This window comes from Panthera uncia, chromosome E3, assembly GCF_023721935.1.
Source record: "Panthera uncia isolate 11264 chromosome E3, Puncia_PCG_1.0, whole genome shotgun sequence".
In the NCBI taxonomy this organism is placed as follows: domain Eukaryota; kingdom Metazoa; phylum Chordata; class Mammalia; order Carnivora; family Felidae; genus Panthera; species Panthera uncia.
This window is the reverse complement of record NC_064815.1, coordinates 29264965-29291817: the sequence shown is the minus strand read 5'-3', so window position 1 is coordinate 29291817 and position 26853 is coordinate 29264965. Positions and strand designations below refer to the sequence as shown.

General features: G+C 43.7%; 1 long non-coding RNA gene across 2 annotated transcripts in view; it reads right to left on the bottom strand.

Annotated features, from left to right (window-relative positions):
- Positions 1-10310: 10310 nt before the first annotated feature.
- Positions 10311-26853, bottom strand: part of LOC125928288 (uncharacterized) — a 17238-nt gene continuing 695 nt past the window's right edge. Inside the window, exons 1-3 of one of the 2 annotated variants that reach the window (XR_007459618.1) lie at positions 26400-26846; positions 23107-23262; positions 10311-10684 (exon numbers count right to left, since the gene is read on the bottom strand). This is a non-coding gene — a long non-coding RNA (uncharacterized LOC125928288). Of the gene's footprint in view, positions 10685-23106; positions 23263-26399; positions 26847-26853 lie in introns of those variants that run through there. The other variant, XR_007459616.1, reaches the window with a different exon arrangement.

The following is a 26853-nucleotide window of genomic DNA, read 5'->3' as shown; positions in this document are numbered from 1 at the left end:
GCACAAGAGGCGCGGCGCGCAGCTAACGGGCCGGGCAAGCGCGGGAGGGGCCGTCGTCAAAGCGCCGCGGGCGCAGGCTGGCGCGCGCGTCACTGGAGCGCCGGGGCGCCGCGGAAGGGGCGCGCTGATTGGCCGAGCCAAGCCGCGCGGCGCGGGCCGGGGCGGTCCTTCCCCCCGAGCGGTCGGCGGGAGCGGATCGAGCGGCGCGCGGCGGCCGCGGGGCCCGAGCCAGGCTCTGGCTGCGCCTGGGCCCGTCCGGCCTAAGCGGGGACGCGGCGGACCTGGGCGCCCCCCCAAACGGACGTGGCTCGGGGAGAGCCTCGCGCGCGCGCCGCGCCGCTACCCCTGCGGCACTCGTCCCTCGGCCTAGCGACCCAGCCTTTAAGGACGCCGGAGCCAGCCGGGCGCCAGCTCGCAGACTTCATAAATTGCGTGACCGGGAGGGGAGAGTTTGAAACCTGGCTCCGGAAAAGGCCAGGCCCTGCCCAGCCCGTCTGGACTGCGCCTCATCCAAGCACTGCACACTCCTTGGGGCAACTAGACCAGGTCTTGCTCCCCATTGCCGGATCCATACTCCCCACCACTTACTGGATGTCTCCACGGCGAGAACTAATTAATTCAGATCTGCAGCGCGCCTCTCCTTCGCGTCCCCGCTCCTCCCTGATGGTCCTGGGAGGACCTTCTCTGCTTTAAGGACCAGGCACTCCTACACTAACCTGAGTCCTTCCCATGGCCTAACTAACCCCTTACACCAAGCCCCACCCGCCCCACCTACCCTGGGACTGTGACCCGGACCCTCCCGGAGGCTACCTCCTCGCCACGCCCATTCCCTCAGTCTCCTTTCTGCTCCCCTCCTAGTCTTTACTCTCTTTTCAACCGTTATTTTTCTGTGACTTCCGTGATCATCCTTGATCTTGAAAAAACACAGGTCAGACGTTGCTTCTGCCTCTTCTCGACCCACAGAACAGTCTAAACTCCTTCACCTGACACTGAGGCCCCGGTGGCCTTTCCTCTTGTGTGTGTCCCAGCCCAAAGAGACATCTTCCTACAAACACCCTATTCCTACATCTGCTTCTAGAAGCCCTGCTTGAACCCACCATCAGAATCTTACTGCTCCCCCTACAGACCACACATATTTTTATGGTGGCACTTAATTCACTATTGTTAGGGAAAGAAATCACTTGTGTGATTACAGTATCACCTGTGTGCTTGGAGAACACTGAAGTCGTCTGAGGACACAAAAACGGGAAAGGTGAATTCCAAACCTCCAAAATTCAGTGCCCACTTTTGGGATGAACACCGCAACTTCCTGATGAAGAATGGTTACGGAATTTCACCTTCGTGGCCCTTTCAACACTAATAAGAGGTCTGCAAGAGCAGGAGGGCCATAGGCATGGACGCAGTAATTTACTTGCCTTCCCCAAATGACTTTCAGATGATTAAATTCAGAAGGAGAAGGAATTAAAGAGCCAGATCCTTAATATTCACCTAAGTCTTGTGGTAGTTCAAACTGCTACCCTTGGAAGTCACAGGAGACGTTTGCCTTCTAATTTCATTTTCCATTTTGCATTCCGTTGACAAGCTGCCCCACAGCCCTCCTCTTAATACAGTACCTGAGCAACTTAGATAGGAAAGGGGGCTTTTTACAACACCACCCCTTAGCGTTCTCTACCAGACAGGCTCTTGTGGGCGGGGTTACTGACCCCTCTCCACCCTCCTCTGTGCCTTGAAAGCAGAGGGCTTTTTCCTCCAAAGAGTTTGAGTCCCGATTATTATAACAGACTGACAACATAAGTGGAGAGGTTGCAAGGGATATTAGGAAGTCCATGAGCTGGTCTTTAACTGAGATAGTAAGCCAAACTGCCCCAGAAACTTGTTTTCTTCCACAAAGTGAGCGCTATTTGGAGATTTCACTTTGCCTCAGTGCTGACAAACTGTGTGACCTACAGAGATTACTTAGCCTGTTGCCTTTATCAAAACTGCCTTGGATGTGAGGGCGATCTGGCTGCGACATCTGTCACCCCATTGATCGCCAGGGTTGATTCGGCTGATCCGGCCGGCTAGGCGGGTGTCCCCTTCCTCCCTCACCGCTCCATGTGCGTCCCTCCCGAAGCTGCACGCTCGGTCGAAGAGGACGACCTTCCCCGATAGAGGAGGACCGTTCTTCGGTCAAGGGTATACGAGTAGCTGCGCTCCCCTGCTAGAACCTCCAAAACAAGCTCTCAAGGTCCATTTGTAGGAGAACGTAGGGTAGTCAAGTTTCCAAGACTCCAGACACATCCAAATGAGGCGCTGCACGTGGCAGTCTGCCTTTCTTTAAAAAAACAAAAACAAACAAAAAAAAAAAACTGCCTTTATGCTGGAGGCAAATTCACCCCAACTGCCCCACCTCCCAATTCAGATAAAGAACAGAAAGTGTCCCAGTGATACATTAGATTTTGCGAGAACCTCCAGACACTTAGGGAGCCTATAGCGGGTGCTGTAAATGCCCCACCAGATCCCCTTTATCCCGCTGATGCACCCCTTACCCTCCCAGCTGCTGAGTGTTAGCTGCTAATAAGTCACAGCTGCCCCTTCTCTCACCAGCTGTTCCTGGCTGAAGGGGGAGCTGCCTCGTGGGGAAGTTGACTCTGCCTCCCACCACCCCCCCCCCTTGCAGCCTACACTGGTGGCCTGCTGACAAAGAGGTCCTGAAAGGCCTTGCCTCAAGTTGTGACCCAACTAGCAGTGCAGCGCAGGCTCCAGAGGTCCAGTCGGATCAGAAAGAAGTTCGTCTTCCACTACATCCCTGCTTGACTCCTTCCCTGCCCTCTTCCTTCCTTCCCTTTCCCTCCAGAGCACACTCTTCATATAGTACGTGCCTCTGAATTCTGTTTCAAGCCTGGCTTAAGATGGCAGGTACCAGGAAAGGTCCTAGGAAGCAGAGTCTAAGGATAAGATTCCAGGTGACAGGTGAGACACTGGTCGCCATGAAGCTGTATAAAAATCCCACCCAGGGGAAGATGGGATGGAAGGTGGATAGAAGGGCATAGGCTGGCCTATTCAATCTCCCTGGTGTTTGGGAATGTGGGGAAAATAGTCATTGAAAGAACTGTGAAATTCGATGACTGGTCCTTTAAAGAAGGAGCATGGCAGGTCCTGGGCAGTTAGTCATCAATATAAAGCAAAGCATAAAAGCCAGAGAGATGTTTTAATGCCTTGTCGCAACCATCATCTGCAGTCAGAGGACAGGCAGTCCTGAGGACCAGGCCCAGGGGTCCACTTAGAAGAAGCAGAACTATAAACTGATGGACTCGGAGGGGCGCCTGGGTGGCTCAGTTGGTTAAGCGTCCAAATCTTGATTTTGGCTCAGGTCATGATTTCTCGGTTTCGTAAGTTTGAGCCCTGCTTCCGGTTCTGCACAAGCATCATGGAGCCTGCTTGGGTTCTCTCTCTCTGCCCCTTCCCCACTCACACTGTCTCTGTCTCTCTTAAAATAAATAATTGAAACTTAAAAAAAAAAAAAAAAGAAGTGATTGACTTCTCAGCCATAGTTGGTCTCCAACACCGAAGTCAGGGCTCAGATAAAGAAGAGGTAGAACACCAAGACTAGGGACGATAAGTTAACCACAATGAACTTCAGATTGCTCTGAACCCTTTGGGCTTTCAGAAGCGGCCCAGCCCAGCCCCCCAACCTAAAGACGAGGCAGAAGCCTCAAATGAGACAAGTAGTCTACAATACAGTGCTTTCTTTAGGATCTGCCCACAGGCCCCATGGCCACCAGACCGTCACTAAGGTTAGGTGTCAGTATGGCCCGATTGGATAAATGTTAGGCCTACTTAGGGAGGAGAGGAATGATACATTGAAGTAGCCAGGGCCTGGCTGATATATACCAGCAGGACCGTAAGTAATCCTGTAAATGGATCTCAAGGGGCTCGATCAAGAGGAGGGAAGCGGTAATAAGGGATATAGAGGCACCCTCCCACAATACTGATCTAACACTTTGTCAAGGGCCTCCAGTGGCCAGTACTGATACACTGTATGCATAGTACTTGGCAAAAAGAAGTGAGTCACACTAAGTCATGACACACCAAGAGTTCCATGGAAGATAGTGGAAGAAGGGCTCAATAGGCCGAGGGAAGTGAACACCGGAGAATGGGTACTACCAACTGACTATCATACTTGCTGAAAAGGCCTGGGGGGCGCTTTGCTTAACAAGGCCAAGGGGGTGGGGGCACCGTCAGCTTGAAGAAACTCAGTGGTGGCTATCATCTGTAGGCCAGAGGAGGGATAGGATCCTGGAATGACAGAGGCTGAATGGCAGCACTTACCCCTCAGAATCGAGGTGGGCATGAGTGGGCAGCAGGATCAGAGTGGCATATACGAGCATCTGACTCGCAGGGATCCACGGAGGAGGCTAACAGATCATGGGGCAAGGTAGATGGGCAGTCAACAAAGACATACTACCTACAATCAAAGGATATATATATGTAAAATCTGGATGTGCAGAAGGCTGAGGTCACCTGACTTTCCCAGTGGAAAGTCAAAATCACCATTTGATAAAAGAGAAGCCAGATCCATAGAAGTGTATACAATAGTGATTCTCCAAATCCTTCACCGAAGAAGGATTTAATTGGGTTTAAAGGATTAATTGGCCATTTAATTGGGTAACCATACACTAGGAGAGAGGAATACCTGGATATTTCTAAGCCGTTGGTTTAGAGAGACAATGAGGACAGATGGGAACCCAAAGCACCCCCAAAGCTCCTTTTTTGCTAAGAGAGTAGTAACATATGGGGACAAGACACACATTGGATCTGTGGGCCCCAGCGGTCATTTCCCAAGTTTCCAAACTTAACATCCAAATGGTCATACTTCCAGGTTGAAAGCAAGGCAGAAAAAGCAAGGTGGAAGCCTTCACCCTCTCTTTGCCCTCTCTGGCCAAAAGAATAACTCTTCAGGGAATGGCTGAGAATATTAGTGCTGTACCTTATGGATATAAAGGCTGCAGGGCTATTGGTCTTTGTCACATGCCCATTTAACTCACCAGTCTCGCCCCTGAAAAAAACTGGATGAGTCAGGGAGGATGACAATCGACCACTGCGAGTGTAACTATCAAGGACTCATCTAGCACCAACTTAATTCCACCACCCAGGCCACCCTGTCCCTGGGAACTCCACACCCACAATAGAATGGAGTACTTAGAATCTCTCAATCTTTGCCCTACGCCCCTTGGAACAAACAAAACCAGGCCCTTTACCTCTTACAGCTTTTACTCACCATCACTATGAACAAAGAGGAAATAAGATAAACATGAAAAAAATGGAGTAGTCATAAAGCACATTCAAAAGAAGTACCTACAGTATTTTGACACAAAAAGAAGAAAAGAAAGAGTGCTCAGATGACACCATCAATAGACTTGTCCCTGCAGCCTGGGCTGAGATACAGTCATCACAGAGTGCTGTTTGGGGACAGACAGACTAGATATAAATTCCGGCTCCAGCTTTTATTTATTAGTTGAGTTCTTTGGTCTTGCTTTGGACTCTCGTGAAATGAAAGGCTTGTTTAACTTATCAAAGCCGACTTTATCCTGATGGATAATTAACACCCCCTCCCCCCAACCCAACATAAGATATTAAAGCCCAAAAGTTTTCAAGAAAAGATACATTTGATTTTCTGAGGACCACAGTCTCCTATGAAGGAAATCTGAGACTATGACTCAACAAATCTTAGACCAGGTTTATTTTGAGGTTAATAGATCCCAAGTCACTCCTTTATGTATTGCCAAAATATTAATTTAGAACCCAGAATAAACCATGCACTGGAGATACTGTATCTACTTTCCAGAGGCCATTCTGTTTAGGATACAGAGTTATACATAATTAGTTACTCCACATTGTGACAATGCTCTAAATTAAGAAGGTGAAGTTTAGAGGCGTTGGGAATAACCCTCCCAGTAGATGACATTCAGGAAAAATTTTATGAAGGTGGTGACACTGAAAATGGGTCCTTGAGGGTTGAATAGAACTTTTTACAGGCAAAAAAAGGATAGGAAAAGGATGCCAGGATTTGAGGAGCAAATACTATTTGGGAGCAAAGTCTGTCCCCCCTTAGATCTGTTGCCCTTAGGGGCGCCTGGGTGGCTCAGTCAGTTGAGCGTCCCACTTCGGATCAGGTCATGATCTCACAGTTCATGGGTTTGAGCCCTGCATCGGGCTCTGTGCTGACAGATCAGAGCCTGGAGCCTGCTTTGGATTCTGTGTCACCCCCCCCTCTCTCCCTCTCCCCAACTCTCTCTCTCTATCTCTAAATAAATGTAAAAAAAAAAATTTAAGAACTCTGTTGACCTTGGAAATGTGCACAAATGAACACTGATAATACAGTTGGTAGCAAGGAGAAGGTTCAATGTGCAACTTGATTCAGCAGACTAGGGGTTTCAAAGGAGAAACTGAGTGGTCTAATCAGGTCTAACTGGCTGGTCGAGGCTATAAGGAAAACTCTCACTTCCTAGATTTACAATGGAAATAAACACCTGTCCAATTCATGAACATGAATGCATGTTATTCTAAACAATGATTAAACACAGTCCTGGAAGTTTGCCCCCCACCCAAAAAATCCCACAAGATATTTCAATCAGAATGGAGAAAACGTATCTTCATCTGTATACCGCAACTTGAAAAAAAGAGAAAATATGTGAGCCCCCTGAAGAGTTTTCAGAAAAGTGGCTGATTAAAACATGAATATAAAAAAATCAATTGAATGTGAATTTACTTAATGCTATGGAATTGTACACTTGAAAATGGTTACAATGATGAATATTTTTTATTTATTATTTATTTGGGGGGGAAGGAGGGGCAGAGAGAGAGTGAGAATGAGAATCCCAGGCAGGCTCCACACGCGGCTCCACGGGCTTAGCGTGACTACTTCCACAAGCCTGGCTGAAATCAAGAGTCGGATGCTTAACCGACTGAGCCACCCAGGCACGCTGATAAATTTTGTGTACCATTTTACCACAGTAAAAAAGCCAACCGAAATCTATATACTAGCAATATCTAATTAGAAAAATAACAAACATAATCATGGGGTTAGGGTTAGGCTAAGGCTTTAAAATGCTAAGGAATAGCTAATTCCTTAGCTAAAGCTAAGGCTTTAAAATGCTAAGGAATAAATAATAAACTTGAAAAATGTGCAGGGCCTAAAACTTATGATCAAGGGTCCTAAAGAAAGATTTTCTGAATGAAAAGATTTTCTGAGTGTACTTCAGTTTTTAAAGATTATAAGTACAACATGACTGATCCCAAAGAATTCTTTCCAGAACTCAATAAGATACCTATAGTATGAAGATAAAAATAAATTTATTTTTAAATTTTTTTAATGTTTATTTATTTTGAGAGAGAGTGTGACTGGGGGACAGGCGTAGTGAGAGGGAGACACAGAATCCGAAGCAGGCTCCAAGCTGTCAGCACAGAGCCCAAAAAGGGGCTCAAACCCACAAACCGTGAGATCATGACCTGAGCTGAAGTCGGATGCTTAACCGACTGAGCCACCCAGGCGCCCCAAGATTAAGATCAATTTACAAATGCAATGCAGTTAGTCCTAAAAGGACTCCCGTGGCACTTACTAAGATGTTTCAATATGCATCTGTGCAATCAAGCCATTCATTAATAAACCCCAAACTTAACTGTATATAGCTCCTATCTCTTGAAACAGTTCACACGTGCATTCATGCAGCAAATACCCACCTAGCATCTACTCTGGAAGTCAGGGAGAGAAATGATGTGTTAGTCCCTGCCCTCAGTGAACTTTAGGGTGTTTATATAAAGCAGCTGTGAGCAGCAAGTCCCAAAATTGCAGGAAGGAAATGTGTGTGTGTGTGTGTGGGGTAACAATAGGATGGAGGAGGGGCAGATCAGTAGGAAAAGAAGTTCAGAGTGGGCTTTCCTGCAGCCCACCGAGACCGAGCCCTGCAGATTGAGTGGCAACGTGCAAGGTGAAATTAGTGGGGGCAATTCAGAGCAGAGAGACTCAGAGACAGAGATGGGAAGAGCGAGTCGAGAGAGGAAAGGCAAGGAAAGGGCGTGGAGCCCAACGCAGGGCTCAATCTCATGACAGTGAGATCATGACCTGAGTCGAAATCAAGAGTCGGACGCTTAACCTACTGAGTCACCCAGGTGCCCCGTGTTTCTTATTTTTCTAATCCTAATTCTAACTCACCCTGGTGAGTATTTGAAGGAAACTTTGTCAGAACTCTCAGAAAAATTTCTCACCATACAGCTGAACTTGGCAAAAGATGCCCAGGAAGAAGGCCAAAAGTTTCTCTGTTCGGAAGAATGACAATCAATGTCTGACGACAAACTCAAGTCTCCACAGAGTTTACAAAAGACAATACTACTAGTTGTTAACCATTAACCAGAGGTTATTATGTGCCAGACATTACTTCTAAAGATTTACACATGTTGATTTATTCAATCCTTCCAACTACCCCATGAGGTAGGTATTATAAGCATTTCCATTTTATGGGTGAGTTACGTGAGGCAAAGAGAGGTTAACTAACTGGTTCAAGGTCATACAAGCTAATAAATGGAAGAATCCACATTCTTTTTTTTTTTTAATTTTTTTTAACGTTTATTTATTTTTGAGACAGGGAGAGACAGAGCACGAACAGGGGAGGGTCAGAGAGAGGGAGACACAGAATCCGAAGCAGGCTCCAGGCTCTGAGCTGTCAGCACAGAGCCCGACGCGGGGCTCGAATTCACGGACCGCGAGATCATGACCTGAGCCCAAGTCGGACGCTTAACCGACTGAGCCACCCAGGCGCCCCAGAATCCACATTCTTAAAGCTCCAAGCCGACTCTGTCCTGGAGAACTCTCTGTAATGATGATAAAATCCTGTGCTAACAGAGTGGCCACTGCAGTCGTGGACTACTTGAAATGTGGCATGGTATGCCTGAGGAGGAACTAGATTCAAATTTTATTTAATTTTAACTAATTTAAAATTTTTAACATGTATTCATTTTTGAGAGACAGAGAGAGACAGAGTGTGAGCGGGGGAGGGGCAGAGAGAGAGGGAGACACAGAATCCCAAGCAGGCTCCAGGCTCTGAGCTGTCAGCACAGAGCCTGACATGGGGCTCGAACCTGATCCGGAGTCAGAGGCTCAACGGACTGAGCCACCCAGGTACCTCTAAGCATTCAACTCTTGAACTTGGCTCAGGTCATGATCTCACGGTTTGTGAGATCAAGCCCCGCGTCAGCTTGGGATTCTCTCCCTCTGTCTCTGCCCCTCCCTGGCTCATGTGCACGTGCTCTCTCTCTCTCTCTCAAAATAAATAAATAAATAAACATTAAAAAAAACATCCTGCAAGAAACAAGTGAGAGAACACCTAAGACCATGAAATATATACAGCTCAGATGAAGGGAAGGGAGAAATCTGGTAAGAATTACAAAATGTGGACATCAGGGAGGAGAGGCACGGCAAATACATGAAATACAACACAGACCGACTCTGCCTGGGATCACTGATTTTTTTTTTTCTGGTCTTCAACCTACTCTTGTGGGCTCTGAATAAGCAGTCGGGACTAATGCTATCCAATAAAATATAAAGTGGGCCACATACGTATTTCTAAATTTTCTAGTAGTCACATTTAAAAAGGGTGTTTTTTTTAAGTGAGATTAATTTTAATAATATATTTGATTTAATCCAAAACACTCCAAATATTATCATCTTAACATGTGGTATGAGCCACATTTCAGGTTGGCAGTGACTGGCCTAGTGGATAGTAAAGGTCTGTAGAATACTAATCATCAGTTTATTATTTTTTTTTAATTTTTTTCAACGTTTTTAATTTATTTTTGGGACAGAGAGAGACAGAGCATGAACGGGGGAGGGGCAGAGAGAGAGGGAGACACAGAATCGGAAACAGGCTCCAGGCTCCGAGCCATCGGCCCAGAGCCTGTCGCGGGGCTCGAACTCACGGACCGCGAGATCGTGACCTGGCTGAAGTCGGACGCTTAACCGACTGCGCCACCCAGGCGCCCCTAATCATCAGTTTAAAAAAGAAACTATTCTACATCACCTAGTGGGCAGAAGTTCCATAAGGCACATTATCCAGTGATAAAAGCAAGCCGCAGAACTCTCCATATATAAGAAACCCCAAAACTCTTTAAGTACCGTATCTTGAGTTTCTATGATATTCAATAACTTACTTCACAGAAACTCCTTAGAGATGGCTCCATTGGAGAGAACCATCATATTTATAGAGCGTACCCACGAATGTTTACTTCATTGCTTTTTTTTAAAGTGTGGTAAAATACAACGTAAAACCTCTTATTTTGGACCATTTTAAAGATTTTTTATTTTGAAGCAATCTCTCTCTACCCAACATGGACCTCAAACTCACAACCCCAAGGTCAAGAGTGGTACGCTCCACCGATCGAGCCAGCCACGCGCCCCTCATTTTGACCATTTTAAAGTGTGCAATTTAGTGACATTAGGTACATTCACAATGTTATGCAACCATCAACACTTACTAGTTCCAGGATTTTTTTTCACTACCCTAAAGTGGAAACTTCCTGCACATTAAGCAGTCACTCCCTGTTTTCTCCATACACCAGCCCCTGGCAACCATTATATCTGGCTTCTCTTATATCTTGATCTCTTATATCTGGCTTCTTTCGCATAGCATGTTTTCCAGGTCTGTGCACCCTGTGGAATAGATCAGTATTTCATTCCCTTTTATGACTGCATCATATTCCATTATACGGACACAACACATTTTATTCATCCGTTCTTCTGTTGATAGACATTTGGGCTCTTTCTGCCTTTTGGGCGTCATGAACAGAGCAGCTATGACCCTTGTGTACAAGTTTTAGTTTGAACACCTTTTTTCTTTTCTTTTTTTTTTAATTTTTTTTTTAACGTTTATTTATTTTTGAGACAGAGAGAGACAGAGCATGAACGGGGGAGGGTCAGAGAGAGGGAGACACAGAATCGGAAACAGGCTCCAGGCTCTGAGCTGTCAGCACAGAGCCCGACGCGGGGCTCGAACTCACGGACCGCGAGATCATGACCTGAGCCGAAGTCGGCCGCTTAACCGACTGAGCCACCCAGGCGCCCCTGAACACCTTTTTTTCCCAATTCTTTTGGGTGTGTGTGTACCTAGGAGTGGAATCTCTGGGTCATGTGGTCAGATCTGTGTTTAACTTATTGAGGAACCATTACGCCATTTTCCACAGTGACTGCACCAGTTTACATTCCCACCTGCAGCGTTTGAGGGCTCTGATTTCTTTGCATCCTTGCCAACACGTGTTATTTTCTTTATGCTTTTCCCAGTGGGCGTGAAGTGGCATCTCGTTGTGGTTTTGTATTTCCCTAATCATGTCGAGCATCTTTTCACAGGCTCATGAGCCATTGCATATCACCTTTGAAGCAATGTCAATTCAAGCCATTTGTCAATTTTTAAATTGGGTTATTTGTCTTTTTATCGTTGACTTGTAAGAGTCCTTTAAACCGGTTACTAGACTCTTTTCAGACATGATTTGGAAATATTTTCTCTCACTCTGGGGTGATTGCTTTACTCTCTTGATAGTGTCCTTTAATGCACAAAAATTATAAAATTTGAATGGAATCCAGTTTATTTTTTCTTTTTTGTTTGTGCTTTTGGTGTGGATTTTTTTTTATACTCCCTTTATAATATTAAGGACGTTCCCTTCTATTGTTTGTCCGATGGGTGTTTTTATCATGACACGGTGTTAGATTTTGTCAAATGTTTTTTCTACGTGATTTAAGAGGATCAGGAGATTGGGATCTTTTCCCCTTCCTTCTCTTAATGTGGTATATTGCACTGATTGATTTTTCCGCTTGCTGACCCACCCTTGCATTCCTGAGATAAATCCTACTCAGTCACAAGTTTAATCATTGTAACATACTGCTGGAGTCGGTTTGCGAGTTTTCTGTTGAGGATTTTCCCATTTACATTCATAATGGATATTGGTCTGCAGGGTTTTTGTTTTTTGTTTTTTTAAATGTTTATTTAGTTTTGAGAGACAGAGAGAGACAGAACCCAAGCTGGGGAGGGGCAGAAAGAGAGGGAGACACAGAATCTGAAGCAGGCTCCAGGCTCTGAGCTGTCAGCACAGAGCCTGACGCGGGGCTCGAACACACGAACCAAGAGATCATGACCTGAGCCGAAGTCAGATGCTTAACCAACTGAGCCACCCAGGCGCCCCTGCAGGGTTTTGTTTTTTTTTTTTTTTTAAGTCTGTTTATTTATTTTAGAGAGGCAGAGTGTGAGCAGGGGAGGGGCAGAGAGGGAGAGAGAGAATCCCAAGCAGGCTATGCATGGGGTCAGCACAGAGCCTAATACAGGGCTTGAACTCGTGAAACTGTGAGATTATGACCTGAGCTGAAATCAAAAGTTGGATGTTTAACTGACTGAGTCACCCAGGTGCCCCCAGTTTGTGGTTTTCTTGTGATGTTTTTGTCTGGCTTAAGTATCAGGATAATGTTGGCCTTGTAAAATGACACAGAAAGTGTTTTCTCCTTTTCTGTTTTTTCGAAGAGTTTGAGAAGTATTGGTGTTAATCCTTCTTAAATATTTTGTAGAATTCAGCGGTGAGGCCATCTTGTCCTGGACTTCCTTTGTTAGAAGGTTTTGTTTTGTTTTAAAATTTTTCAAAGTTTATTTATTTATCTTGAGAAAGAGATAGCATGAGCTGGGGAGGGGAAGAGAGAGGGAGAGAGAATTCCAAGCAGGCTCCACACTGTCAGTGCAGAGCCTGACACAGGGCTCAATCTTACAAACCATGAAATCATGACCTGAGCCGAAACCAAGAGGCAGATGCTTAACCAACTGAGCCACCCAGGTGCCCCATGTTGGAAGGTTTTGGATTATTGATTCAACTTCCTAAATTGTTATATACCACATTAATAGAACCACATGATCTTGTCAATTAATATAGGAAAAGCCTTTGACAAAATCCAACAGTCTTTCATTATAAAAACACTCAACTCAGATTTTCTATTTCTTTTTGAGGCAGTTTTGGGAGGTTGTATGTTCCTAATAATTTGTCCATTTCATCCATTTATGTATTTCGTTGGTGTATAATTATTCATAGTATTCTCTTAAAATACTTTTCTTTTGTAGGGTCAGTAGTAAGATCCCCATTTTCAATTCTGATTTTATTAATGAATTCTCTTTTTTTCCTTAATCTAACTAAAGGTTTGTCAGTTTTATGAATCTTTTCAAATAACCAAATTTGATTTTATTGATTTTCTCTATTGTTCTAGTCACAATTTCATTTATTTTCACTTCTACCATTATATGTTTCCTTCCTCTCATAACTTTGGACTTAGTTTGTGCTTCTTTTTCTAGTTCCTTAAAGTATAAGCTATTAATTTGAGATCTTTATTTATATATACATATATATACACAAGTATATATATACTTGTGTGTGTGTGTATATATATATATATATATATATATATATATATATATATAGTTTGTTTTGGTTTTGTTGTTGTTTTTTTTTTAGGGGTGCCTGGGTGGCTCAGTCGATCGAGTGTCCGACTTTGACTTTGGCTCAGGTCATGATCTCACTCATTCTCTCTCTCTCTCTCTCTCTCTCTCTCTCTCTCTCCCCCCTCCCCTGCCCTCTCTCTCAAAAATAAAAAACAAAATAAAATATATAGATATTTTTTATTGTTAACATATAAATTTTAAAGTTAATTTATTTTGAGAGAAAGGGGGGAGGAGGGGCAGAGAGGGAGGGAGAGAGAGAATCCCAAGCAGGCTCCACACTGGCAGCACAGAGCCCAATGCAGGGCTCAAACTCATGAACCATGAGATCATGACCTGAGCCAAAATCAAGAGTTGGACGCTTAACCCACTGAACCACTCAGATGCCGCAAGACCTTTCTTTTAAATATAGACATTATAGCGCTAAGTTTCTTTTTCCATTGCATGTCATAAGTTCTGATTGTTTTTGTTCATCTCCCAGTATTTTCTAATTTATTTTGTGATTCCTTCTATGACCAAATTGTTGTTTAAAAATGTATTGTTTAGGGGTGCCTGGGTGGCTCAGTCGACTGAGCGTCCAACTCTTGAATTTGGCTCAGGTCATGACTCCAGGGTCAGGGGATGGTGCCCCATGTGAAGCTCCACACTGAGTGTGGAGTCTGCATGGGATTCTCTCTCTTTCTGCCTCAGCCCCTCTCCCCCGCTCACGTACTCTCTTTCTCTCAAAAGAGACAAGAATGTATTGGGGTGCCTGGGTGGCTCAGTTGGTTAAGCGTGCAACTTCGGCTCAGGTCATGATCTCGTGGTTTGTGGGTTCGAGCACTGCATCGGGCTCTGTGCTGACAGCTCGGAGCCTGGAGCCTGCTTCCGATTCTGTGTCTCCCTCTCTCTCTGCTCCTCCCCCTCTCATGCTCTGTCTCTTTCTGTCTCAAAAATAAATGTAAACGGGGGCGCCTGGGTGGCGCAGTCGGTTAAGCGTCCGACTTCAGCCAGGTCACGATCTCGCGGTCCGTGAGTTCGAGCCCCGCGTCAGGCTCCGGGCTGATGGCTCGGAGCCTGGAGCCTGTTTCCGATTCTGTGTCTCCCTCTCTCTCTGCCCCTCCCCCGTTCATGCTCTGTCTCTCTCTGTCCCAAAAATAAATAAAAAAAAAAACGTTGAAAAAAAAAAAAATAAATGTAAACATTAAAAAAAAAGAAACAAGAATGTGTTGTTTATAAATAAAATTTTAAAAATATATATTTTTTAAAAAGGGCACCTGGCTGGCTCAGTAGGAAGAGCATGTAACTCTTTATCTTGCAGTCGTAAGTTCGAGCCCCATGTTGGGTGTAGAGATTAGTTTAAAAAAATGATAATAAATGAACTTAAAAATATATTTAAAAGAAATGTATTGTTTAGCTTACATATTTTGTGAATGCTCTAGTTTTCCTTCCAGATTTCTTGTTTCATTCTATTGTGGTCAGAGAAGATATTTTGTGTGATTCCAGTTCTGTTAAATTTATTGTGACTTAACATATAGTCTGCTCTGGGGTGCCTGGGTGGCTCAGTTGGTTGAGTGTCCAACTTTTAATTTTAGTTCAGGTTGTAGCCTCACAGTTGTGAGATTGAGCCCCTCGTGTAGGGTTCCGCTTGGTGTGGAGCCTGCTTGAGATTCTCTCTCCCTTTCCCTCTGCCCCTCACTTGCTCATGCTTTCTGAAAAAAAACAAAAACAAAAACAAAAACCAAAAAACATACAGTCTGTCCTGGAGAATGCTGACTTATAGTGTTGTTCACTTCCTTTATTTTTCTGCTGATCTTGTTTAGTTACTTTATTCATTATTAAAAGTGAGGTATTTAAGTCTCCAAACTACTATTGTTGAACTGTCTATTTCTCCATTCAATTCTGTCAACTTTTTCTTCATATATTTGGGGGCTCTATGAGGTATGTATATAATTCTTATATCTTCTCAACGAATTCATCCTTTTATCAATATATAATACCCCTTTTTGTCTCTTGTAACAATTTTGGCTTAAAGTCTACTTTACGCAATATTAATATAACCACTCCAGCTCTCTTTTGGCTATTATTAGCATAGAATATCTTTTTCATTTTTTGAAAATTTAAAAGGTAGAGGGTGGAGTTTTGTTGTTTGTTGTTGTTTTGTTTAAAAAATTTTTTTAATGTTTTATTATTTATTTTTGAGAGAGAGAGACAGAGCATGAGCAGGGGAGGGGCAGAGAGAGGGAGACACAGGATCTGAAGGAGGCTCCAGGCTCTGACCTGTCAGCACCAAGCCTGACACAGGGCTTGAACCCCAAACTGTAGGATCATGACCTGAGCCAAAGTTGGACGCTTAATTGACTGACCCACCCAGGCTCCCCTGTTGTTGTTTTTTAAATACCTTCTGCCAGGGGCGCCTGGGTGGCGCAGTCGGTTAAGCGTCCGACTTCAGCCAGGTCACGATCTCGCGGTCCGTGAGTTCGAGCCCCGCGTCAGGCTCTGGGCTGATGGCTCGGAGCCTGGAGCCTGTTTCCGATTCTGTGTCTCCCTCTCTCTCTGCCCCTCCCCCGTTCATGCTCTGTCTCTCTCTGTCCCCAAAATAAATGAAAAACGTTGAAAAAAAAATTTTTAAATACCTTCTGCCAATCTCCGCCTTTTAATTGGAGAGCTTAACCCATTACATTTATTTATTTATTTATTTATTTATTTATTTATTTATTTATTTATTTGAAAGAGAGAGAGACCAAGGGAGGTATAGAGGGAGATAAAGAGAGAATCTCAAACAAGCTCCACACTGAGGGCATTGACCTGGGATTATGACTTAAGCTGAAATCAAGAGTTGGATCTTCAACTGACTGAGTCACTCATGCACCCCAAACCCATTACATTTAGAGTAAGGAAGAACTTATTTCTGCCATTTTTTATGTGTTTTCTGAATCCCATATCTTTGTTGTTCTTCAATTTCTCCATTCCTGCCTTCTTTTGTGCTTAACTGATTGTAGTGTTCTGCTTTGATTCCTTTTTCATTTCTTTTTCTCTCTATATATTTGTTTACTTGTGCTCTTAGTGGTTACTTGGAGGGCTACAATGAAAATCTTAAACTTATAACACCTTAGTTTGAATTAATACCAGCTTAGTTTTAAAGTACACAACACATTTGTTCTTATATATTGCCATCCCTGACCCTTTACAGGCCTACTGTCACCGATTCCTCTTTATACATAGTTTTCATGTTACATAGATTTATAAATATTGTTTTATGCATCTGTCTTTTAAATAACATAGGAAAATGGAGGAGTCACAAACCAAAGTAACAATAATAGTGGCTTTTATATTTACCTATGTAGTCATCTTTACCAGCGTTGTTTATTTCTTTGTATAGGCTTCAGGTTACTATCTAGTATCCTTTCATTTTGGTCTGTAGCACTCCCTTTAGCATTTATTTTTTTTTAATGTTTATTTATTTTTGAGAGACAGAGAGACAAAGTGTGAGCAGAGGAGGAGCAGAGTGAGAGGGAGACACAGAATGTGAAGCAGGCTCCATGCTCTGAGCTGTCAGCACAAGGCCCAATGTGAGACTCGAACTCACGAACCATGAGATCTTGACCTGAGTTGAAGTTGGATTGCTTAACCAACTGAGCCACCCAGGTGACTCAGCATTTCTTTTTTTTTAAGATTTTTAAATTATTTTTAAGTAAACTCTATACCCAACATGGGACTCAAACTTACAACACTGAGATCAAGAGTCACATGCTTCACCAACTGAGTAAGCCAGGCTCCCCTCCTTTAGTATTTCTTGTACAGAAGGTCTACTAGTAACAAACTCCTTCAGCTTTTGTTTCTTTCGGAATGTCTTAATTTCTCCTTCATTCTTGAAGGATAGTTTTCCTAGGTATAGAATTCTTCGTTGACAGTTTTCTTTTTTCAGTACTTTAAATATGTCACTCCACTGCCTGCTGGCCTCCACGGCTTCTGATGAAAAATCTATTGTTAATATTGCTAAAGATCCTTTGTATGTTACAAGTTGCTTCTCTCCCTGTTTTCAAAATTCTTTTCATCCTTGTTTGATTATCCTGTGTCTTGGTGTATACCGATCTGTGTTTATTCTACTTGAGTTCACTGAGTTTCTTAAATATGTAGATTACTGTCTTTTTTTTAGATTTGGTAAGTTTTCAATAATTTTTTCTTCAAATATTCTTCCTGCACCTTTCCTCTCTCTTTTCTCCTTCTGGGACTCCCATGATATATATGTTAGTCTGCTTCACAGTGTTCCACAGGGTGTTTCTCTGTTCCTTTTTTGTTCATTGTTGTCTCTTTCTGTTTCTCAGATAGGAACACTTTGCCAGACCAATTTTCACATTTGCTGATTCCTCCATCTGCTCAAATCTGCTGACCCCTTCTGCAAATTTTTCATTTCAGCTATTGTACTTTTAACCTCTAAAATCTATATTTTCTTCCACTTTATGATGTCTATCTCTTTATTGATATTCCATATTTATTAAGACATCATCCTCTTGGTTTTCTTCAGCTTTGTGTGTGTGTGTGTGTGTGTGTGTGTGTGTGTGTGTGTGTGTTAGTTTCCTTTAGCTCTTAGAGCATATTTAAGACAGCTGCTTTAAAGTCTGTGTTTTCTCAGGGACAGTTTATGTTTGTGGTATTTTGATTGTATAATTAAAAAAAATTTAGTTTCCAGCCCCATTCCTGGCACAGGGTTCCTAAAACTCTTGTAATTTTCTAATTGATAAGAGCAGTAGGAGCATCTTTTGTTCTAATGAGGTGACTCTGGATAGCTCCTGAATGGGAGCTGGTCACCTGAAAAACCAGGCCATGATTAGAACCTCGGGACAGGGCTGAAAGTGGAGTTAATGATAGATCGTGCCCATATGAGGAAGCCTCCCTAAAATCCCAATAGTATGGGGCTCGGAGAGCTTCCAGGCTGGTACCATGTAAGTACCATGATGGAGATGCACCCTAACTCCATGGGGACAGAAGATCCTCTAGAGTTCACTCTATGCATTTCTTCATCTGGCTGTTCATCTGTGTCCCTTATTATATCATTCCATAAACTGGTAAGTACAAGTGTTTCCCTGAGTTCTATGATCTGCTCTAACAAATAATTGAATCCAAGGTGGGGGGGGGTCACAAGAACATCTGATTTGTAGCCAAGTTGGACAGAAGTTGTGAATAACCTGGGGACCTGCTATCTCCAGATAGACAGTGTCAGAATGGAGTTAAATTGTGGAACACCCAGGTAGTGTCACGGAATTGCTTGGTGTGAGAATAAACTCAGTACATCTGGTGTCAGAAGTGTTGTCAGTGTGGCCATTGTATGAGAGTAAAGGAGAAACACAGTAAAGGAGTGATATGGATTTCCCCTATTTACTGTTCATTTTTTTGGTCCTGGGAATGGCCCATACTTTCTTGTATGTTTGCATGCTTCTACTTTTTCATTAAAAATTGGATATGTTGGGTGTCTGAGTGGCTCAGTCGGTTAAGCGTCTGACTTTGGCTCAGGTCATGATCTCATGGTTTGTGAGTTCAAGACCCATGTCGGGCTCTGGGCTGACAGCGCAGAGCCTGGAGCCCTCTTCAGATTCTGTGTCTCCCTCTGTCTGCCCCTCCGCTGCTTGCACTCTGTCTCTCGCATTGTCTCAAAAATAAATAAACATTAAAATTTTTTTTAAAAATTGGATATGTTGAGTATTGTTTTAAAAAAAAGAAAGAAAGAAAAGAAAGAACAAAAGGCTCCCTAGCTCTTTGCAGTTTGGCTCTGTGTTGGGGCATTCCTTCAACAATTAGCCAGGCTGTTTACAACTCTGCCTCAGCCTTCACATCCTGATTATGCAGAGTCTAATGACCAGCCAGCAGTGAAAGCTTATGATCTTCCCAGGTCTTTGCTGAGCATGCATCCTGCCCTGGCCATGCACAGGGATTTCTAGGTTGCCCAGTATATGACAGAGTTTTTCAAAGCCCTTTTCCCCAAAGTTTCTCACTTCACAGCTTTTTCTCCCCAGCGTTGTCTATTGTTTATCACAACAGTTATTTTTTGCCCCGTTGGTGGCTTGTCCATTTGGTTTTCATTCTTTTCCAGTAACATCCTCCATGTAGCCATGGCCATCTTTCCACCATGAGAGAGTTTTAGTTTTAGATTGGGAAGAACAAAGGCATGTCCCTTGTGTCAGTCCTTCAGGGGACCCACAGGCAAGTCAAAAAAGACCAACAGAATTCCTTCAGATCAAGGTCTCCTGAAATCCTGGACTAGATGCGCACATTGGGAATGCTGGCTGCCTTCAAGACTGTTGCTGTGGTCTTGGATGGGGTAAGGCTAAGTTAGAAGGCCAGAACTGAATCCAAGACTGCTTCAGTGGTCTTTCTCATGGTTAAGCATTTGCTTAGTGACTGTAAACCAGTGACTATCTTCCAGAGTTTTTATAAAGTTGATTCTGACAGTTTTTGCCAGGATTTTCAGTGTTATAGGGAGAGACAGCCCCTGGAGGTCCCTACTCTACCATTTTTGCTGACATCACTCTTAAGAGGTTTTTTTGATGTCAATTTTTTGTTTGGGCATAATATATAAGTGGTGTTACATATGGAAAATATGAGAAACGTGGTCACTGGGGGTCTTCAGAGAGTTTGAGAAGCACTAATCCCCAGTCTCTTGGTTATTCTAATACTCCATTTCCCCTCACTTTCTTGGGAAAATGGTGAAAACTATATATCAAGGTGACTTTGCATTGTTCTGTCATCCACACAGATGTTGGAATTGAGAGCAATCAATTGAGGAGGAGGATGGACAAAACACAGTTGGAGACTGTGTCCTTCCCATGAACATAAGGAGATGACAAGGGAGTCAGAATACAAATGTAGACAAAAGAGCAGTGATGTATAATGGAATGAGCTTTCAAATGAAGGAGGCAAAACACAAAGAACCATATAACATCTCAAATTTAAAATAATTTATATCTACCAGGAACAAAGCCATAATGTGTGTTATTGCCATAATGATTAAATGTGGTTCTTGTGTTTTGGACCAATGAAGAAACACAAGAATAAAATAAGATGAGAGAGAGAGAGAGAGAGAGAGAGAGAATCAATATAATCAATAGAAGCCTGGTCAGAGTATAAAAGATTGGCTGATTAAAAAAGATACATATGTAAGCCAACTGTTCTCCATGAATTAATGAGAACAACTTAGAGCATGTTATGAGCAGTGACTCTCATCACAGTAGCTGAAAACAAAATAGCAAATAATAAATAACAAATTGAAATAACTTACGGGACGTAAATGAAGAACATGATCAAACATAACCAAGGGAGACTTGCTAAATGGTGGTGTTCTAACTCAATATTGAACTGGTACCATGTGGTTGGATTATAACTGTGATGAGACTGATTGCAAAGGGATTCTTCCTGGAACATAATACATTGCTTATAAACTAACTAAATAAGACCTGTTTAAGAAAATGTTTATTTATTTTGAGATAGAGCAAGAGCAGGAGAGGGACAGAGAGAAAGGGAGAGAGAGAATCCTAAGCAGGCTCCACACTGTCAGTGCAGAGTCTGATGTGGGGTTTGCACTCACGAACTGTGAGATCATGACCTGAGCTGAAACCAAGTCAGATACTTAACTGACCGAGCCACTGATGTGCCCCAATATATAATACCTTTTAATTGGGTTACAGGTGTAGTGTAATGAATTACAAGAGGATTCCTTCTGGAAGTCAGTGAGACTGTTGCAAATGCTGTGTAGGCAAGTAACACATTAAATTATGAGTACAGCTATGTACTCTGGCCTTCTCTTCCCTTTCCCTCAACAGCTCATTCTTCCATTCATTCATCAATTTTCCATTTGGGCATGTCCCTTGAGCATGCAAGAGTGTGTATGATACAGAAAAAAATGAGGAGCCCAGAGATGTATTTGGGGAGGAAAGAAGTGGAATTTGCTTCAAAAAAGTAATATCTACAATAAAGTGTACTAAGGGCTCTCGGGGGTGGGTACAAGCACTAGGGAAGTTCAGAGTGGGGGGCACTAACATAGGGAGATGACAGGAGAGCTATGAGGGTGGTGCTCTGGGCTGAATTGTGTCCTCCCAAAATGTTGGTGCCCTAACTCCCACTGCCTAAGAATGGGATCTTGTTTGGAGACAGGGTCTTTATAGAAGTAATCGAGTTAAAAAAAAAAAAATGATGTCCTTGGGGTGCCTGGGTGGCTCAGTCAGTTGAAGGCCCGACTCCATGCTGGGCATAGAGCCTGCTTGAGATTCTCTCTCTATCCCTATCCCTGTGCCCTTCCCCTCCTCTTTCTCTCTCTCAAAAAAAAAAAAAAATGAGGTCCTTAAAGAGGGCCTTAATCCTATGACAGTGTCCTTATTAGAAAGGGAAATTTGGACCCAGACGCACACATGCAGGGAGAACACCATGTGAAAGTGAAGGCAGGGACTGGGGTGATGCTTTTACAGGCCAAGGGAATGCCAGTGATGGCCAGCAGGCCACCAGAAGCCAGGAGAGGGGCATGGACTCAGACCCTCCCTCACAGTCACGGAGGAACCAATCCTGTTCACACTCTAATCTTGGACTTCCAGCGTCCAGAACTGGGAGAAGATTCATTTCTGCTGTTTAAGTGTCCCAGGCTGTGGTGATATGTTATGGCAGCCCTGGCAAACTAATAAAGGGAAGGAGGTAGTATGTTATGTACAAATGCAACAGGTCACATTTCATTACAGACCTAAAGAATAAGTAATAGAAAATCAGGAAGCATCTGGGTGGCTCAGTCGGCTGAGCATCTGACTTTGGCTCAGGTCATGACCTCACTGCTCATGAGTTTGAGCCCTGCGTCGGGCTCTGTGCTGACAGCTCACAGCTCAGAGCCTGGAGCCTGCTTCAGATTCTGTCTCTGTCTCTCTGCCCCTCCCCTGCTCACATTCTGTGTGTGTCTCTCTCTCAAATATAAATAAATATTAAAAAAGAAAAAGAAAATCAGATGAGGCAGGGGCTGGGGCAGGGGAGTGTTCTGGGCAGAAGGAACCAGATTTGCACTTATTAATCTGTTTTTAAATTTTCTGTATCTTATGATGTCTTGACATTTTAACAAGCTTGCTGGCCAGCAGAGACTGTCCCTCCCAGGCCTTGGCTAGCCAGTTCTTAGAGATAGCAAAGGGCTCCATCAGTCAGTATAAACCAACCAATCCCAAGTATACAGACCCAGCCACCTCCATATCGAATGATCACATACAAGCCAATATTTCCTTGCCCCTAAAATCATCCCAGGGCCAGGTGCCAAGCCAACCCTATAGCCAAAGCCTGCTGGAATGATTCCAACTAGCCAATCCTAAACCACTTACTCTAAATAGAGTGGAAACCCCAGTAAAAGTTCTGACTCAGGCTCTCCCCCTCACCCCTGTCTTCTGCCACCTGACCAAAACTTGGTGCTTCCCCTGTGGCCCTGCATGGTATGTGGTGACCCCCTCTCTGGAACCTCTGATTTGAAGAGATTTCTTCCTTCCAAGTCTCAGGTTTTGTTTCCTCCTGTGGCTGCATGACTTACACCCAACATTCGTGTTCTTTGGTTTCAAGGACAGGTGCAGGGGTGGGGAGAGAACCGGGGAGAAGGAAAACATAAGGTCTAACTCACCTTGATGAATGAGGAAGATACAAAATTAAACACTTGGAGAAGAAATCTTTCTGCCTAGATTCTAATGGCGAAAGGCCAATGAGGAGATGCTACCATCAGGATCAGAATATCTGGCTTGAGGGACATCAGCCAGTGGTGGCAAGAAGGATCAGCTTCCTAGGAGCAAAGACGAAGACATTGTTAGGAACAGTTATTAATACTAGCAAACAATTGAGAGTTTCCTGTGCCCCAGGCACCTCTTCTATATGATTTGTTAACTCATTTACAACACGACTATGAAGTAGGTATAATTAGCATTTCCATTTTACAGATTAGAAGTTAATAACTTTGCTCATGATCTCACAATTAGTGTCAGGACATATATTCCTCAGCGTTGAACTGTGTGTGCACAGATTTACTCTAAGACTGAAAACGGGGGCTTGCGATGGGGATTTTCTTAAGTGGGCAGGACAGCATATGCAAAGGCTGGAATGAAAGACAGTGAGGGAAGAGAGAGCTCAGAGTGTAGATGATCTTAAAGAGCTGTTGCAGCAAATCCACATCTCTCTCTGGAAAATATCTCAGCTTAGTACAATTAAGGTGGACTACAGAGGTTTTGCTGTTACCAGAGTGGTTTCTCTGATCTCAACGTTGGCCATCGGTGTCTGTGGTGAGATGAAGTCTCCTGGACAGAACTGCTTATGGGGTAATAAGGTAATAAATACATTAGAGCTAATGAAAGAATATATTAATAGTATCGCTACTGTGATATTATTGTATACCAGGTGTATCTTCTATATAATCTATATGAACTACACATGCTAACTCATTAATTATATTCAAAAACACTTTGAGGAAGGGAGAATTAGATGTCCCTTTTATAGGTACCAAAAAACTAAAAGGAAATGGCTTAAAAACAAATAAAACCGTGAAAGCTCCACCAGGCAAATAAATGGGGTGGAGAGTAGTCAGAAAGGGAGTATCATGGGCAATACATCTCCCATCACTGCTGGGAGATCTGAAAATATTCTTCATCTGTGTCCTAACTCTGTTATAGAAGCTCTGTATGTTAGTATCTAAAATGCAAGAATAAACAAGTTCTTGAAGTCAAATCATTTACTGAAAAAAGCAAGTTTTAGAACAATACATACAACATGTGGTAAGAATCCCAAAACTAAAGTCCAAACTATTATATGCTTTCTATGGGAACATGTCTGTGCATGTAAATGAATAGAAAAAGATGTGGGCAAACAGAAAGTGAAAAGCACTTAATTCTCCAAAGGGGGAAGATGGGACAGAGTCTAGTCAAATGGAACGTGACTCACACGGAATGTTTTATATATATTTTCCCAGAAGGGTTTACCTATTCCTTGCATAATGATAGTAATAAACATTTTGTTTTGAGAAGGCATGTGTTTGACTCTAGAAAAGCGCACCCTTAAGGCATTAGTGAGCATAACAGAGAAAATGCTTTGAGGTAGTTATAAAAGATGATATACAAAAGGGGCGCCTTGGTGGCTGAGTGGGCTGGGCGTCCAACTCTTGAGTTTGGCTCAGGTCATGATCTCACGGTTTGTGGGGCCCAGCCCCGAGTCCCAAGTCGAGCTCTGTGCTGACAGCACAGAGCCTGCTTCTGTCTCCCCCTCTCTCTGCTCCTCCCCCACTCGGGCACTTGCATGCACACTCTCTCAGAATAGACATTAAAAAAAAAAAAAAGGTGATGTACAATAAAAAAATTTATTTCTGCACTGTAAAATTTGAGAGGTTGGTTCTAGGATTTCTGGCCAGCAAGTTTGATATGTTTGCTCCGGGAGGAGCTACTTTATACAGCTAGCAGTTATGAGTAGGTACTGAGTAATCTGAAGTTCTTTTTTATAAATATGTCCTTACACTTTCAAGTTAAGAATTTATTGGAAGGAGTCATTCCAGACATTAAAATGTTTTAAGTGTTCATCTGAGCAATAAAATCGTTCATTTACGCGTTTAATTGCAGGGTCCTCTTTATGAGTTTGCACACAAGTGAGAAAAAATGATGGGTCAGTTAGACAGCAGAATTCTTGCACTATTAGGTGAGGAGAGGAGAGGGATGTTAAGAAGACCTGAGAAAGGTGAGTAGGAAAGAACCAGGTGAAATGGGGGCTGGGCAGGCAGTGTGGAACACAGGTAGAACAGCACAGGTCCGGCTGAGGGTTTGGAGGCCCAGTGGCTAACTCAGCTCAGAAAAATATCCCAGAGTAAGCCCGGATAAAAAAAGAAGACCAAAGGAGAGACTACTCCTTGGACTCAGAGTTTCCCTGGTGGGGAGTTTGGTACTGTTAATAACCCTGTTTTACACTCAGGAAAATGAGGTATGAGGTTAAGTAACTAGGTTAACACATCAGTACAAATCTAGCCTTGCCAGAGATCCCCAAATATTTCCTACTGTAGCCTAATGACTCCCCCAACAGCTCTGAATAAGCTGACTGAGAGACACCATGAAACAAACTGAAAACAATGAAGAATAGACCTACTTCAAGGCAGAGGGTTCTCAAAGAACCAGAGAAAAAAGTGAGTCGCAGAACAATATGTAAAGTTGCACCGTGTGAGGCAATAACAACACAAACCCTAAATAATATGTATTTTCTGTGGGGTTATGTGTATGTACAAATAAGCATAAAAATATAGAGGCATCTGGGTGGCTCAGTGGGTTAAGCCTCGGATTCTTGGTTTCTGTTCAGGTTGTGATCTCACAGTTCCTTGGATTGACCCTCGAGTTGGGCTCTGTGTTAACTGCACAGAGCTTACTTGGGATTCTCTCTCTCCCTCTCCCTCTGCCCCTCCCCTGCTGGCGTGCACTCTCTCTCAAAATAAATAAACTTAAAAAATATATGTGTATATATACATATAAATATATTTGTACATCCTGGGGCGCCTGGCTTGCTCAACTGTGGAGTATGCGGCTCTGGGTTAGGAGTTGCGAGTTAGTGCCCCGTGTTGGGTGTATAGATTAAACGTAAAAAAATCTTGGAATATCTACATACTGGAGTTACATAGACAGTATGTAAGCAAATATATTTATTGGTATTTGTGTGTATATAAATACAATCATATACACGTTTTATATGTATACAATTATCTATATTTTATGCATTTACATACATGCATATGTATATATGTGTACACACACACACGCATATATCCTTACATTATTACCTGGAGTTTATGTTTTACTGTCTTACAATATGGCATTTTACGTACTGATCCCCCAATTTGTTTATATATGTGCGTTTGCTAATGAAATAAAAATCAGGACGCTCAATTTATAAATTGCTTACTTCAGGGGAGGGGAGAAAACCCGAGACTGGGTGTAATGGCCAGCCGGAACTCTAGACCTTCTCGAGGACCGCCGAGAGGGGCGACCGGGAGGTCAGGTTGGGAACGGAACCCCCGGCCGTGGCAGGAACCCGGAGTCCATGCCCCTTGGGCCTCAGTGCGAGACCAGCCCACTAGAGCGCCTGCGCGTCGGTTGCGCCTCTGCAGAACGAGCCCATCCTTATCTCCCAGGAAAGGCGAAGGGCGGAGCCTGCGGAAGGGCCCGCCCCCGCCAGCGGCGCGCGGGAGGCCGGGCGGGTCTTCCGCCTTGCGTGGGGCTACTTCCGGATCCGGTGGCGAAAGGCGCGAGGTCCGAGTGCCGCGGCGCTGGGCTGGCGGGCTGGCGGGCTGGCGGGCTGGCGGGCTGGCGGGCTGGCGGGCTGGCGGGCTGGCGGGCTGGCGGGCTGGCGGGCTGGC